Raw genomic sequence first — 15,567 nt, 5'->3', positions numbered from 1 at the left:
AGTGAGACGCTCTCTGGTGGGTTAGTGCATGGTATAATGGGTGTGTGTTAGTGAGACGCTCTCTGGTGGGTTAGTGCAGGGTATAATGGGTGTGTGTTAGTGAGACGCTCTCTATAAATGCATGTATGTATGAGGCTCTCACATTGTGCAGCATAGTGTGTGTGTGTGTGTATGTATGTATGAGGCTCTCACATTGTGCAGCTAGTGTGTGTGTGTATAAATGTATGTATGAGGCTCTCACATTGTGCAGCATAGTGTGTGTGTATGTATGAGGCTCTCACATTGTGCAGCATAGTGTGTGTATGTATGAGGCTCTCACATTGTGCAGCATAGTGTGTGTGTGTGTATAAATGTATGTATGAGGCTCGCACATTGTGCAGCATAGTGTGTGTATGTATGAGGCTCTCACATTGTGCAGCATAGTGTGTGTATGTATGAGGCTCTCACATTGTGCAGCATAGTGTGTGTGTATATATGTATGAGGCTCTCACATTGTGCAGCATAGTGTGTGTGTGTGTGTATATATGTATGTGTGTATATATGTATGTATGAGGCTCTCACATTGTGCAGCATAGTGTATGTATGAGGCTCTCACATTGCGCAGCTGCTGTTGTTCTCCATCCATTGTGCCAAATGAACCTTTGTCTCTCTCAGTGTGGTCTCTTTCTTTCAGGTGTGCCTGTCTTTCTCAGCGTGGTGTCTCTCTTTCAGGTGTGCCTGTCTCTCAGTGAGGTCTCTCTCTTTCAGGTGTGCCTGTCTCTCTCAGCGCTGTCTGTCTCTTTGGTTGATACCTCCTACAGACTATCTGCCTATGTGCCTGTCATGGGTCTGTTCTCTTTCTTTCTTTGTTGTATGTCTGTTTGTGTTTCTGTCTGATCTCTCCCAGGCTGTCTCTCTCTCTGACCCTGTCTCAGACTGTCTATCTCACACCCCGTCTCAGGCTGACCCTCTCTCAGCCTGCCTGTTCAATCTCTCAGGCTGTCTCTTTTTGGCCCTCTCTCAGGCTGTCTGTCCCTCTCTGAAGCTGCCCCTCTCTCAGGCCGTCTCTCTGCCTGCCTGTCTGTCTCTCTCCCAAGCTGTCTGTCCCTCTCTCTCTCTCACTCTGACCCTTCTCTCTGGTCTGTCTCTCTCTCCCCTCCTCTCTCCCACTCTGACCTCCTCTCTGTCCCACTTTGACTCTGACACTCACTCACTCTCTCTCTCTCTCTGTCCCTCACTGACCCTCTCTCTGTCCCTCACTGACCCTCTCTCTGTCCCTCACTGACCCTCTCTCTGTCCCTCACTGACCCTCTCTCTGTCCCTCACTGACCCCCTCTCTGTCCCTCACTGACCCCCACTCTGTCCCTCACTGACCCCCTCTCTGTCTCTCACTGACACCCTCTCTGTCTCTCACTGACACCCTCTCTGTCTCTCACTGACACCCTCTCTGTCTCTCACTGACACCCTCTCTGTCTCTCACTGACACCCTCTCTGTCTCTCACTGACACCCTCTCTGTCTCTCACTGACACCCTCTCTGTCCCTCACTGACCCTCTCTCTGTCCCTCACTGACCCTCTCTCTGTCCCTCACTGACCCCCTCTCTGTCTCTCACTGACACCCTCTGTCCCTCACTGACACCCTCTCTGTCCCTCACTGACCCCCTCTCTGTCTCTCACTGACACCCTCTGTCCCTCACTGACACCCTCTCTGTCCCTCACTGACCCCCTCTCTGTCTCTCACTGACACCCTCTCTGTCTCTCACTGACACCCTCTCTGTCCCTCACTGACCCCCTCTCTGTCTCTCACTGACCCCCTCTCTGTCCCTCACTGACCCTCTCTCTGTCCCTCACTGACCCCCTCTCTGTCCCTCACTGACCCCCTCTCTGTCCCTCACTGACCCTCTCTCTGTCCCTCACTGACCCTCTCTCTGTCTCCCTCACTCTGTCTGTGGGCGCCGCCATGTTCCTCGGCTTCCTCATGACGTAGCTCGTGTTCTGAGCTGTGATTGGTTGCCGGCTGGGGGCGGCTCCCTGCAGTGTGGTAGCTGAAGCTGTGAGTCACGTGACTTCCTCCCTGATTTCCCATGCCAGTCACAACATGGCGCCCGCATCTTCCGGTCTACACGTCACTTCCGGCTGCCTGAGACAGCTGTCAGAGAGACTCCTCCCAACCAGAGACTGCACAGACTGTGCCAGGGAGAGAGACATCCCTACATCTCACTGAGACAGGGAGACTGCTGCACGTGGAAGAGAGAGAGACAGTCATGTTATAGGTAACTGAAATAGAGTGCAGTGTTAGAAGAGACAGCACACTCTACTCCTGAGAGACAGCACCTGAGAGAGACTTCTACTATAAGAGACTGCTCTTGAGAGAGACTTCTACTATAAGAGACTGCTCCTGAGAGAGACTTCTACTATAAGAGACTGCTCTTGAGAGAGACTTCTACTATAAGAGACTGCTCCTGAGAGACCTACTATAAGAGACTCCTCCTGCGAGAGACTTCTATAAGAGACTGCTCCTGAGAGACCTACTATAAGAGACTGCTCCTGCGAGAGACTTCTATAAGAGACTGCTCCTGAACGAGACTTCTACTATAAGAGACTGCTTCTGCGAGAGACTTCTATAAGAGACTGCTCCTGAGATACCTACTATAAGAGACTGCTTCTGTGAGAGACTTCTATAAGAGACTGCTCCTGAGATACCTACTATAAGAGACTGCTCCTGCGAGAGACTTCTATAAGAGACTGCTCCTGAACGAGACTTCTACTATAAGAGACTGCTTCTGCGAGAGACTTCTATAAGAGACTGCTCCTGAGAGAGACTTCTACTATAAGAGACTGCTCCTGAGAGAGACCTACTATAAGAGACAGCTCCTGAGAGACCTACTATAAGAGACTGCTCCTGAGAGAGACTTCTACTATAAGAGACAGCTCCTGAGAGAGACTTCTACTATAAGAGACTGCTCCTGCGAGAGACCTACTATAAGAGACTGCTCTTGAGAGCGACTTCTACTATAAGAGACTGCTCCTGAGAGAGATTTTTACTATAAGAGACTGCTCCTGCGAGAGACTTCTACTATAAGAGACTGCTCTTGAGAGAGACTTCTACTATAAGAGACAGCTCCTGAGTGAGACTTATACTATAAGAGACAGCTCCTGAGTGAGACTTATACTATAAGAGACAGCTCCTGAGAGAGACTTCTACTATAAGAGACGTCTTCTTTAACAGACTGCGCCTGAGAGAGACTTCTACCATGAGAGAGACTGCTCCTGAGAGGGACTTCTAATATGAGAGACTGCTGCTGACAGAGACTTCTAATATGAGAGAGTGAACACCTCTGAGACAGCCTGATCTGCTGGTCACTGTATGAGAGTCTGTAAGATCTGAGCAGAGCGGGAAAGAGACTCCACTTCAGGTGAGAATGAGAGCGCAGGTCACACCAAATGACCTCCGATTCTCAGAGAAAGGTCAGAGGTTAGCAGCGAGACGCGTCAGGTACACCCACTGGCGCGCTCGCACACTGACACACCCACAGACACGCTCGCACACTTACACGCCCACTGACACGCTCGCACACAGACACGCCCACTGACACGCTCGCACACTGACACGCTCGCACACTGACACACTTACTGACACGCTCGCACACTGACACACCCACTGACACGCTCGTACACTGACACACCCACTGACACGCTCGCACACTGACACACCCACTGACGCCCCTGACATGCTCGCACACTGACACGCTCGCACGCTGACACACCAACTGACACGCTCGCACACTGACACACCCACTGACATGCTTGCACACTGACACACCCACTGACACCCTCGCACACTGACACACCCACTGACACGCTCGCACACTTACACACCCACTGACACGCTCGCACACTGACACACCCACTGACACGCGCCCACTGACGTGTGCCCACACACCCACTGACAAGCGCGCCCCCGCACACTGACCGCGGCCACACACCCACTGACACGCTTGCACACTGACACCCACTGACACGCTCGCACACTGACACACCCACGGACACACCCACGGACACACCCACGGACACACCCACGGACACACCCACGGACACACCCACGGACACACCCACGGACACACGCGCCCACTGACGCACACCCACTGACACACCCACTGACGCGCGCCACTGACACACCCACTGACACACCCACTGACGCACGCCCACTGACGCACGCCCACTGACGCGCGCCCACACACCCACTGACAAGCGCGTCCCCGCACTCTGACGCGCGCCCGCACTCTGACGCGCACTATATATGTAACAGGTCTTCCACACACTGACACACACACACACAGGTTATACAGTCAGTGTGAGAGTGTGTGTGATATATATGTAACAGGTCTTCCCCCCACACACTGACACACACACACAGGTTATACAGTCAGTGTGAGAGTGTGTGTGATATATATGTAACAGGTCTCCCCCCACACACTGACACACACACACAGGTTATACAGTCAGTTTGAGAGTGTGTGTAATATATATGTAACTGGTCTTCCCCCACACACTGACACACACACACACACACACAGGTTATACAGTCAGTGTGAGAGTGTGTGTGATATATATGTAACAGGTCTCCCCCCCACACACTGACACACACACACACAGGTTATACAGTCAGTGTGAGAGTGTGTGATATATATGTAACAGGTCTTCCCCCCACACACTGACACACACACACAGGTTATACAGTCAGTGTGAGAGTGTGTGTGATATATATGTAACAGGTCTCCCCCCCACACACTGACACACACACACACACAGGTTATACAGTCAGTGTGAGAGTGTGTGTGATATATATGTAACAGGTCTCCCCCCCCACACTGACACACACACAGGTTATACAGTCAGTGTGAGAGTGTGTGTGATATATATGTAACACGTCTTCCCCCCACACTGACACACACACACAGGTTATACAGTCAGTTTGAGAGTGTGTGTAATATATATGTAACTGGTCTTCCCCCACACACTGACACACACACACACACACACACACACACACAGGTTATACAGTCAGTGTGAGAGTGTGTGTGATATATATGTAACAGGTCTCCCCCCCCACACTGACACACACACAGGTTATACAGTCAGTGTGAGAGTGTGTGTGATATATATGTAACAGGTCTCCCCCCACACACTGACACACACACACAGGTTATACAGTCAGTGTGAGAGTGTGTGTGATATATATGTAACAGGTCTTCCCCCCACACACTGACACACACACACAGGTTATACAGTCAGTGTGAGAGTGTGTGTGATATATATGTAACAGGTCTCCCCCCCCCACACACTGACACACACACACACACACACACACAGGTTATACAGTCAGTGTGAGAGTGTGTGTGATATATATGTAACAGGTCTTCCCACACACACTGACACACACACACACAGGTTATACAGTCAGTGTGAGAGTGTGTGTGATATATATGTAACAGGTCTCCCCCCACACACTGACACACACACACACACACACAGGTTATACAGTCAGTGTGAGAGTGTGTGTGATATATATGTAACAGGTCTTCCCCCCACACACTGACACACACACACAGGTTATACAGTCAGTGTGAGAGTGTGTGTGATATATATGTAACAGGTCTCCCCCCCCCCACACACTGACACACACACACACACACAGGTTATACAGTCAGTGTGAGAGTGTGTGTGATATATATGTAACAGGTCTCCCCCCCACACACTGACACACACACACAGGTTATACAGTCAGTGTGAGAGTGTGTGTGATATATATGTAACAGGTCTTCCCCCCACACACTGACACACACACACAGGTTATACAGTCAGTGTGAGAGTGTGTGTGATATATATGTAACAGGTCTCCCCCCCACACACTGACACACACACACACAGGTTATACAGTCAGTGTGAGAGTGTGTGATATATATGTAACAGGTCTTCCCCCCACACACTGACACACACACACAGGTTATACAGTCAGTGTGAGAGTGTGTGTGATATATATGTAACAGGTCTCCCCCCCACACACTGACACACACACACACACAGGTTATACAGTCAGTGTGAGAGTGTGTGTGATATATATGTAACAGGTCTTCCCCACACACTGACACACACACACACACACAGGTTATACAGTCAGTGTGAGAGTGTGTGTGATATATATGTAACAGGTCTTCCCCCCACACACACTGACACACACACAGGTTATACAGTCAGTGTGAGAGTGTGTGTGATATATATGTAACAGGTCTTCCCCCCACACACACTGACACACACACACAGGTTATACAGTCAGTGTGAGAGTGTGTGTGATATATATGTAACAGGTCTTCCCCCAACACACTGACACACACACACAGGTTATACAGTCAGTGTGAGAGTGTGTGTGATATATATGTAACAGGTCTTCCCCCCACACACTGACACACACACACAGGTTATACAGTCAGTGTGAGAGTGTGTGTGATATATATGTAACAGGTCTTCCCCCCACACACTGACACACACACACAGGTTATACAGTCAGTGTGAGAGTGTGTGTGATATATATGTAACAGGTCTTCCCCACACACTGACACACACACACACAGGTTATATAGTCAGTGTGAGAGTGTGTGTGATATATATGTAACACGTCTTCCCCCCACACACTGACACACACACACAGGTTATACAGTCAGTGTGAGAGTGTGTGTGATATATATGTAACAGGTCTTCCCCCCACACACTGACACACACACACAGGTTATACAGTCAGTGTGAGAGTATGTGTGATATATATGTAACAGGTATTCCCCCACACACTGACACACACACAGGTTATACAGTCAGTGTGAGAGTGTGTGTGATGTATATGTAACAGATCTCCCCCCACACACTGACACACACACACACACACAGGTTATACAGTCAGTGTGAGAGTGTGTGTGATATATATGTAACAGGTCTTCCCCCCACACACTGACACACACACACAGGTTATACAGTCAGTGTGAGAGTGTGTGTGATATATATGTAACAGCTCTCCCCCCACACACTGACACACACACACACACACAGGTTATACAGTCAGTGTGAGTGTGTGTGTGTGTGTGTGTGATATATATGTAACAGGTCTCCCCCCACACACTGACACACACACACACACAGGTTATAAAGTCAGTGTGAGAGTGTGTGTGATATATATGTAACAGGTCTCCCCCCCATATACTGACACACACACAGGTTATACAGTCAGTGTGAGAGTGTGTGTGATATATATGTAACACGTCTCCCCCCACACACTGACACACACACACAGGTTATACAGTCAGTGTGAGAGTGTGTGTGATATATATGTAACAGCTCTCCCCCCACACACACTGACACACACACACAGGTTATACAGTCAGTGTGAGAGTGTGTGTGATATATATGTAACAGGTCTTCCCCCCACACACTGACACACACACACACAGGTTATACAGTCACCGTGAGAGTGTGTGTGATATATATGTAACAGGTCTTCCCCCCACACACTGACACACACACACACAGGTTATACAGTCAGTGTGAGAGTGTGTGTGATATATATGTAACAGGTCTCCCCCCACACACTGACACACACACACACACACACACACAGGTTATACAGTCAGTGTGAGAGTGTGTGTGATATATATGTAACAGGTCTTCCCCCCACACACTGACACACACACACAGGTTATACAGTCAGTGTGAGAGTGTGTGTGATATATATGTAACAGGTCTTCCCCCTACACACTGACACACACACACACACAGGTTATACAGTCAGTGTGAGAGAGTGTGTGATATATATGTAACAGGTCTTCCCCCCACACACTGACACACACACACAGGTTATACAGTCAGTGTGAGAGTGTGTGTGATATATATGTAACAGGTCTTCCCCCCACACACTGACACACACACACAGGTTATACAGTCAGTGTGAGAGTGTGTGATATATATGTAACAGGTCTTCCCCCCACACACTGACACACACACACAGGTTATACAGTCAGTGTGAGAGTGTGTGTGATATATATGTAACAGGTCTTCCCCCCACACACTGACACACACACACACACACACACACACACAGGTTATACAGTCAGTGTGAGTGTGTGTGATATATATGTAACAGGTCTTCCCCCAACACACTGACACACACACACACAGGTTATACAGTCAGTGTGAGAGTGTGTGTGATATATATGTAACAGGTCTTCCCCCCACACACTGACACACACACAGGTTATACAGTCAGTGTGAGAGTGTGTGTGATATATATGTAACAGGTCTTCCCCCCATATACTGACACACACACACACACACACACACACAGGTTATACAGTCAGTGTGAGTGTGTGTTATATATATGTAACAGGTCTTCCCCCCACACACTGACACACACACACACAGGTTATACAGTCAGTGTGAGAGTGTGTGTGATATATATGTAACAGGTCTTCCCCCCACACACTGACACACACACACACACACAGGTTATACAGTCAGTGTGAGTGTGTGTTATATATATGTAACAGGTCTTCCCCCAACACACTGACACACACACACACACAGGTTATACAGTCAGTGTGAGAGTGTGTGATATATATGTAACTGGTCTTCCCCCCACACACTGTCACACACACACAGGTTATACAGTCAGTGTGAGAGTGTGTGTGATATATATGTAACAGGTCTTCCCCCCACACACTGACACACACACACAGGTTATACAGTCAGTGTGAGAGTGTGTGTGATATATATGTAACAGGTCTTCCCCCCACACACTGACACACACACACAGGTTATACAGTCAGTGTGAGAGTGTGTGTGATATATATGTAACAGGTCTTCCCCCCACACACTGACACACACACACAGGTTATACAGTCAGTGTGAGAGTGTGTGTGATATATATGTAACAGGTCTTCCCCACACACTGACACACACACACACAGGTTATATAGTCAGTGTGAGAGTGTGTGTGATATATATGTAACACGTCTTCCCCCCACACACTGACACACACACACAGGTTATACAGTCAGTGTGAGAGTGTGTGTGATATATATGTAACAGGTCTTCCCCCCACACACTGACACACACACACAGGTTATACAGTCAGTGTGAGAGTATGTGTGATATATATGTAACAGGTATTCCCCCACACACTGACACACACACAGGTTATACAGTCAGTGTGAGAGTGTGTGTGATGTATATGTAACAGATCTCCCCCCACACACTGACACACACACACACACACAGGTTATACAGTCAGTGTGAGAGTGTGTGTGATATATATGTAACAGGTCTTCCCCCCACACACTGACACACACACACAGGTTATACAGTCAGTGTGAGAGTGTGTGTGATATATATGTAACAGCTCTCCCCCCACACACTGACACACACACACACACACAGGTTATACAGTCAGTGTGAGTGTGTGTGTGTGTGTGATATATATGTAACAGGTCTCCCCCCACACACTGACACACACACACACACAGGTTATAAAGTCAGTGTGAGAGTGTGTGTGATATATATGTAACAGGTCTCCCCCCCATATACTGACACACACACAGGTTATACAGTCAGTGTGAGAGTGTGTGTGATATATATGTAACACGTCTCCCCCCACACACTGACACACACACACAGGTTATACAGTCAGTGTGAGAGTGTGTGTGATATATATGTAACAGCTCTCCCCCCACACACACTGACACACACACACAGGTTATACAGTCAGTGTGAGAGTGTGTGTGATATATATGTAACAGGTCTTCCCCCCACACACTGACACACACACACACAGGTTATACAGTCACCGTGAGAGTGTGTGTGATATATATGTAACAGGTCTTCCCCCCACACACTGACACACACACACAGGTTATACAGTCAGTGTGAGAGTGTGTGTGATATATATGTAACAGGTCTTCCCCCACACACTGACACACACACACACAGGTTATACAGTCAGTGTGAGAGTGTGTGTGATATATATGTAACAGGTCTCCCCCCACACACTGACACACACACACACACACACACACAGGTTATACAGTCAGTGTGAGAGTGTGTGTGATATATATGTAACAGGTCTTCCCCCCACACACTGACACACACACACAGGTTATACAGTCAGTGTGAGAGTGTGTGTGATATATATGTAACAGGTCTTCCCCCTACACACTGACACACACACACACACAGGTTATACAGTCAGTGTGAGAGAGTGTGTGATATATATGTAACAGGTCTTCCCCCCACACACTGACACACACACACAGGTTATACAGTCAGTGTGAGAGTGTGTGTGATATATATGTAACAGGTCTTCCCCCCACACACTGACACACACACACAGGTTATACAGTCAGTGTGAGAGTGTGTGATATATATGTAACAGGTCTTCCCCCCACACACTGACACACACACACAGGTTATACAGTCAGTGTGAGAGTGTGTGTGATATATATGTAACAGGTCTTCCCCCCACACACTGACACACACACACACACACACAGGTTATACAGTCAGTGTGAGTGTGTGTGATATATATGTAACAGGTCTTCCCCCAACACACTGACACACACACACACAGGTTATACAGTCAGTGTGAGAGTGTGTGTGATATATATGTAACAGGTCTTCCCCCCACACACTGACACACACACAGGTTATACAGTCAGTGTGAGAGTGTGTGTGATATATATGTAACAGGTCTTCCCCCCATATACTGACACACACACACACACACACACACACAGGTTATACAGTCAGTGTGAGTGTGTGTTATATATATGTAACAGGTCTTCCCCCCACACACTGACACACACACACACAGGTTATACAGTCAGTGTGAGAGTGTGTGTGATATATATGTAACAGGTCTTCCCCCCACACACTGACACACACACACACACACAGGTTATACAGTCAGTGTGAGTGTGTGTTATATATATGTAACAGGTCTTCCCCCAACACACTGACACACACACACACACAGGTTATACAGTCAGTGTGAGAGTGTGTGATATATATGTAACTGGTCTTCCCCCCACACACTGTCACACACACACAGGTTATACAGTCAGTGTGAGAGTGTGTGTGATATATATGTAACAGGTCTTCCCCCCACACACTGACACACACACACAGGTTATACAGTCAGTGTGAGAGTGTGTGTGATATATATGTAAAAGGTCTTCCCCCCACACACTGACACACACACACAGGTTATACAGTCAGTGTGAGAGTGTGTGTGATATATACGTAACAGGTCTTCCCCCAACACACTGACACACACACAGGTTATACAGTCAGTGTGAGAGTGTGTGTGATATATATGTAACAGGTCTCCCCCCCCACACACTGATACACACACACAGGTTATACAGTCAGTGTGAGTGTGTGTGATATATATGTAACAGGTCTCCCCCCACACACTGACACACACACACAGGTTATACAGTCAGTGTGAGAGTGTGTGTGATATATATGTAACAGGTCTCCCCCCCACACACTGACACACACACACACACACACACAGGTTATACAGTCAGTGTGAGTGTGTGTGATATATATGTAACAGGTCTCCCCCCACACACTGACACACACACAGGTTATACAGTCAGTGTGAGAGTGTGTGTGATATATATGTAACAGGTCTTCCCCCCACACACTGACACACACACACACAGGTTATACAGTCAGTGTGAGAGTGTGTGTGATATATATGTAACAGGTCTTCCCCCCACACACTGACACACACACACAGGTTATACAGTCAGTGTGAGAGTGTGTGTGATATATATGTAACAGCTCTCCCCCCACACACTGACACACACACACACACACACACACACGTTATGCAGTCAGTGTGAGAGTGTGTGTGATATATATGTAACAGGTCTTCCCCCCACACACTGACACACACACACACACACACACAGGTTATACAGTCAGTGTGAGAGTGTGTGTGATATATATGTAACAGCTCTCACCCCACACACTGACACACACACACAGGTTATACAGTCAGTGTGAGAGTGTGTGTGATATATATGTAATATGTCTTCCCCCCACACACTGACACACACACACACAGGTTATACAGTCAGTGTGAGTGTGTGTGATATATATGTAACAGGTATTCTCCCCGCACCCTGACACACACACACAGGTTATACAGTCAGTGTGAGAGTGTGTGTGATATATATGTAACAGGTCTCCCCCCACACACTGACACACACACACACAGGTTATACAGTCAGTGTGAGAGTGTGTGTGATATATATGTAACAGGTCTTCCCCCCACACACTGACACACACACACAGGTTATACAGTCAGTGTGAGAGTGTGTGTGATATATATGTAACAGGTCTTCCCCCCACACACTGACACACACACACAGGTTATACAGTCAGTGTGAGAGTGTGTGTGATATATATGTAACAGGTCTCCCCCCCACACACTGACACACACACACAGGTTATACAGTCAGTGTGAGAGTGTGTGTGATATATATGTAACAGGTCTTCCCCCACACTGACACACACACACACAGGTTATACAGTCAGTGTGAGAGTGTGTGTGATATATATGTAACAGGTCTTCCCCCCACACACTGACACACACACACAGGTTATACAGTCAGTGTGAGAGTGTGTGTGATATATATGTAACAGGTCTCCCCCCCACACACTGACACACACACACACACACACACACACACACACACAGGTTATACAGTCAGTGTGAGAGTGTGTGTGATATATATGTAACAGGTCTTCCCCCCACACACTGACACACACACACAGGTTATACAGTCAGTGTGAGAGTGTGTGTGATATATATGTAACAGGTCTTCCCCCCACACACTGACACACACACACAGGTTATACAGTCAGTGTGAGAGTGTGTGTGATATATATGTAACAGGTCTTTAAGATATCAAGTTTGTGCAACGTTTGTCTGGAACATCTTGTTCCGCGGTCTTAAATTCAAGACCGTCTTTGAGCTGTGATTTCCCGAATGAAATCCCAACACAAAGCCCAGTTATCCCACCGCTATCACCAGAAAAAGCCTGTCACGGGAGACCAGTACTTTTACCCTGAAACCACCGGGATCGCGTGCACCAGACGGGACAGGGTTGTTGAATAAAATGAGATTTATTCTGGCAAGATAACAGGCAAAACAAGGATGCACAGAACAAGATACAATCCCAACTGGGGCCTGGGAAGTAGACTCTAGCCTCGCTGGGTGCAGGGGCCTGCTCCAAGAAGGCTTGCCTTGTCCGCTTCTCGTTCAGGATCTCAGAGTGCTGATCACACAGCAACCTCTCTGACATGTATCTCCAGCTGGTCACAGTTAAGATCCAAACACCTTCACAGAATATATCTCAGATAGTCTTGTGCTCTGATCAGCAGCTCCCCTTATATAGCCCTTGGTGGCTATCATTTACATGGGACAGGGGCTGCTGGCCAATCAGAGCACGTGCCACAAAAGCCAGTGGAAGGCGTGCTAAGGCACTCAAGACCTCCTACTGGGTATGAGCCTCAGAGTCTGGGCAGTACAATGCTCTTACTCCCAGATCTGCTCTGCAGCCTTTCACCTCTCCCCAGGAGTCCTGACACCTAGCTGTCCCAACCCTGGTTTTAATCCTATCATTTCTATAGGAATCTTCAACAAAGTGGATTTCTGAGTCTTTCTCCATAGAAATGACAGTAACAGTGGAATATCTAATTTAATTTCTTGCAGGACTGACACCCAAAGCACATTAGTGATTTACACACTGACCACAAATCACATCATAAGACACTGCCAGCTTTCTAAGCAGGGGAAGGATTGTCACAGGGAATAGAGAATACAGGCTTTGTATATATATATATACAGGGAATAGAGAATACAGGCTTTGTATATATATATACAGGGAATAGAGAATACAGGCTGTGTATATATATTGTGACAAACGGCTTACTCCGGGGCTCCGTCGTTTGTCCGGGACTGTTTAGAACACGGTCTTTTAGGGTAGGTTAAATGATGAGGCGTCACGTACTGTTCCTTTAAACAGGCTATGCCTGGTTTATTCAGTCCCAGGCACTGAGACTGCCACAGTGCATACAACAGAAAACAGATCAAAACAAAAGCTGCTCACCTGAGCGATAACTTAACTTAGATATCCCTGACTCAGGGTTGGAAGTGGCTTTTCCACTTCCAACATCAAAACACGGTACTTTTGCAGTCTTACACAAATGAACAGAAAGATTGAACCTGTTTGGGGAAGAGGCTTCTCCCCTCTGTAGTTCAGCAGCCTTCCAGCCTCCTGGCTCTTGTGGGGAGACCAGAGCAAACAGGAAATCAGTCTTTCATACCTGATTCCTAATTAGCATGACAGGTGACAGAAATCAGGCAGCAGACAAACTCTGGTCTGGATCTCTCATCCCTCAGTTCCAGCGCTTGCCAAACTGTGGGATGGAGTGTATGTATTATAAGGCTGCACTCCCAGGCCAAACAGGATAGAAACTGTCTAGTATCCTGGGAGCCCTATATACGGAATTTATTACCATCCCCTGGTTTCTGTCACATATCCTCCCCCCCAGCTCAGACCTCGAGGGATGAGCGACCATGGATATTAGGGAGTGCATCCTTGACAACCCGTCAGCATTGCCATGTTTGTGCCCTGACCTGTGTTCCACAGAAAATTTAAAGGGTTGTAGGCTTAGGAACCACCTGGTCACTCTAGCATTCTTTTCCCTGTTTTGACACATCCAGGTAAGGGGTGCATGATCTGTGACCAACCGGAATCTTCTCCCCAACAGGTAGTATTTGAGCGTCTCTACAGCCCACTTTATTGCGAGACACTCCTTCTCTACTATGGAGTAATTTTTCTCCTGGGGATTTAGTTTCCTACTTAAATAAAGGATGGGGTGCTCCTCACCTTGAGACTCCTGGGAGAGTACCGCCCCCAGCCCTACCTCAGATGCGTCGGTTTGGACTACGAACTCTTTGGAGAAGTCAGGTGTGACCAACACTGGTTGGGCACAGAGAGCTTCTTTCAGGCTTCTAAAGGCCTGTTCGGTTTCGGGGGACCACTTTACCATTAGCGGTCCTCTTGCTTTTGTGAGGTCAGTTAGTGGGGTTGCCTTAGTTGCAAAATTGGGAATAAACCTTCTATAGTACCCAATTAACCCCAAAAAGGTCCTTACTTGTTTTTTTGTAACTGGCCTTGGCCAATTTTGTATCGCCTCCACTTTGAGTGTTTGGGGTTTGAGTAAACCTCTGCCAATAGAATATCCCAGATACTTGGCCTCCTCCAGACCAATAGTGCATTTAGCGGGGTTAGCAGTTAGTCCAGCAGACCGGACTGCGTCAAGCACAGCTTGGACCTTTGGAAGGTGGGATTGCCAATCTTCACTATGGATTACCACATCATCCAGGTAGGCGGCAGCATACCGAGCATGTGGTTTTAAAATTTTATCCATCATTCTTTGGAATGTGGCGGGAGCTCCATGTAAGCCAAAA

General features: G+C 47.7%; 1 protein-coding gene across 3 annotated transcripts in view; it reads left to right on the top strand.

Moving 5' to 3' along the window:
* Positions 1-2,116: 2,116 nt before the first annotated feature.
* ARFIP2 (ARF interacting protein 2) overlaps positions 2,117-15,567 on the top strand; it is a 177,742-nt gene continuing 164,291 nt past the window's right edge. For 2 of the 3 annotated variants that reach the window (XM_075584159.1, XM_075584157.1), the window contains exons 1-2: positions 2,117-2,251; positions 3,208-3,394. The gene's annotated coding sequence lies outside the window, so the exon portion shown is untranslated. The remainder of the gene's footprint in view (positions 2,252-3,207; positions 3,395-15,567) is intronic. The other variant, XM_075584160.1, reaches the window with a different exon arrangement.

Source organism: Ascaphus truei, unplaced genomic scaffold, assembly GCF_040206685.1.
Source record: "Ascaphus truei isolate aAscTru1 unplaced genomic scaffold, aAscTru1.hap1 HAP1_SCAFFOLD_461, whole genome shotgun sequence".
Taxonomy (NCBI): Eukaryota; Metazoa; Chordata; class Amphibia; order Anura; family Ascaphidae; genus Ascaphus; species Ascaphus truei.
Note: the sequence above shows the minus strand (reverse complement) of the source record. Positions and strands in the feature narration are given on the sequence as shown.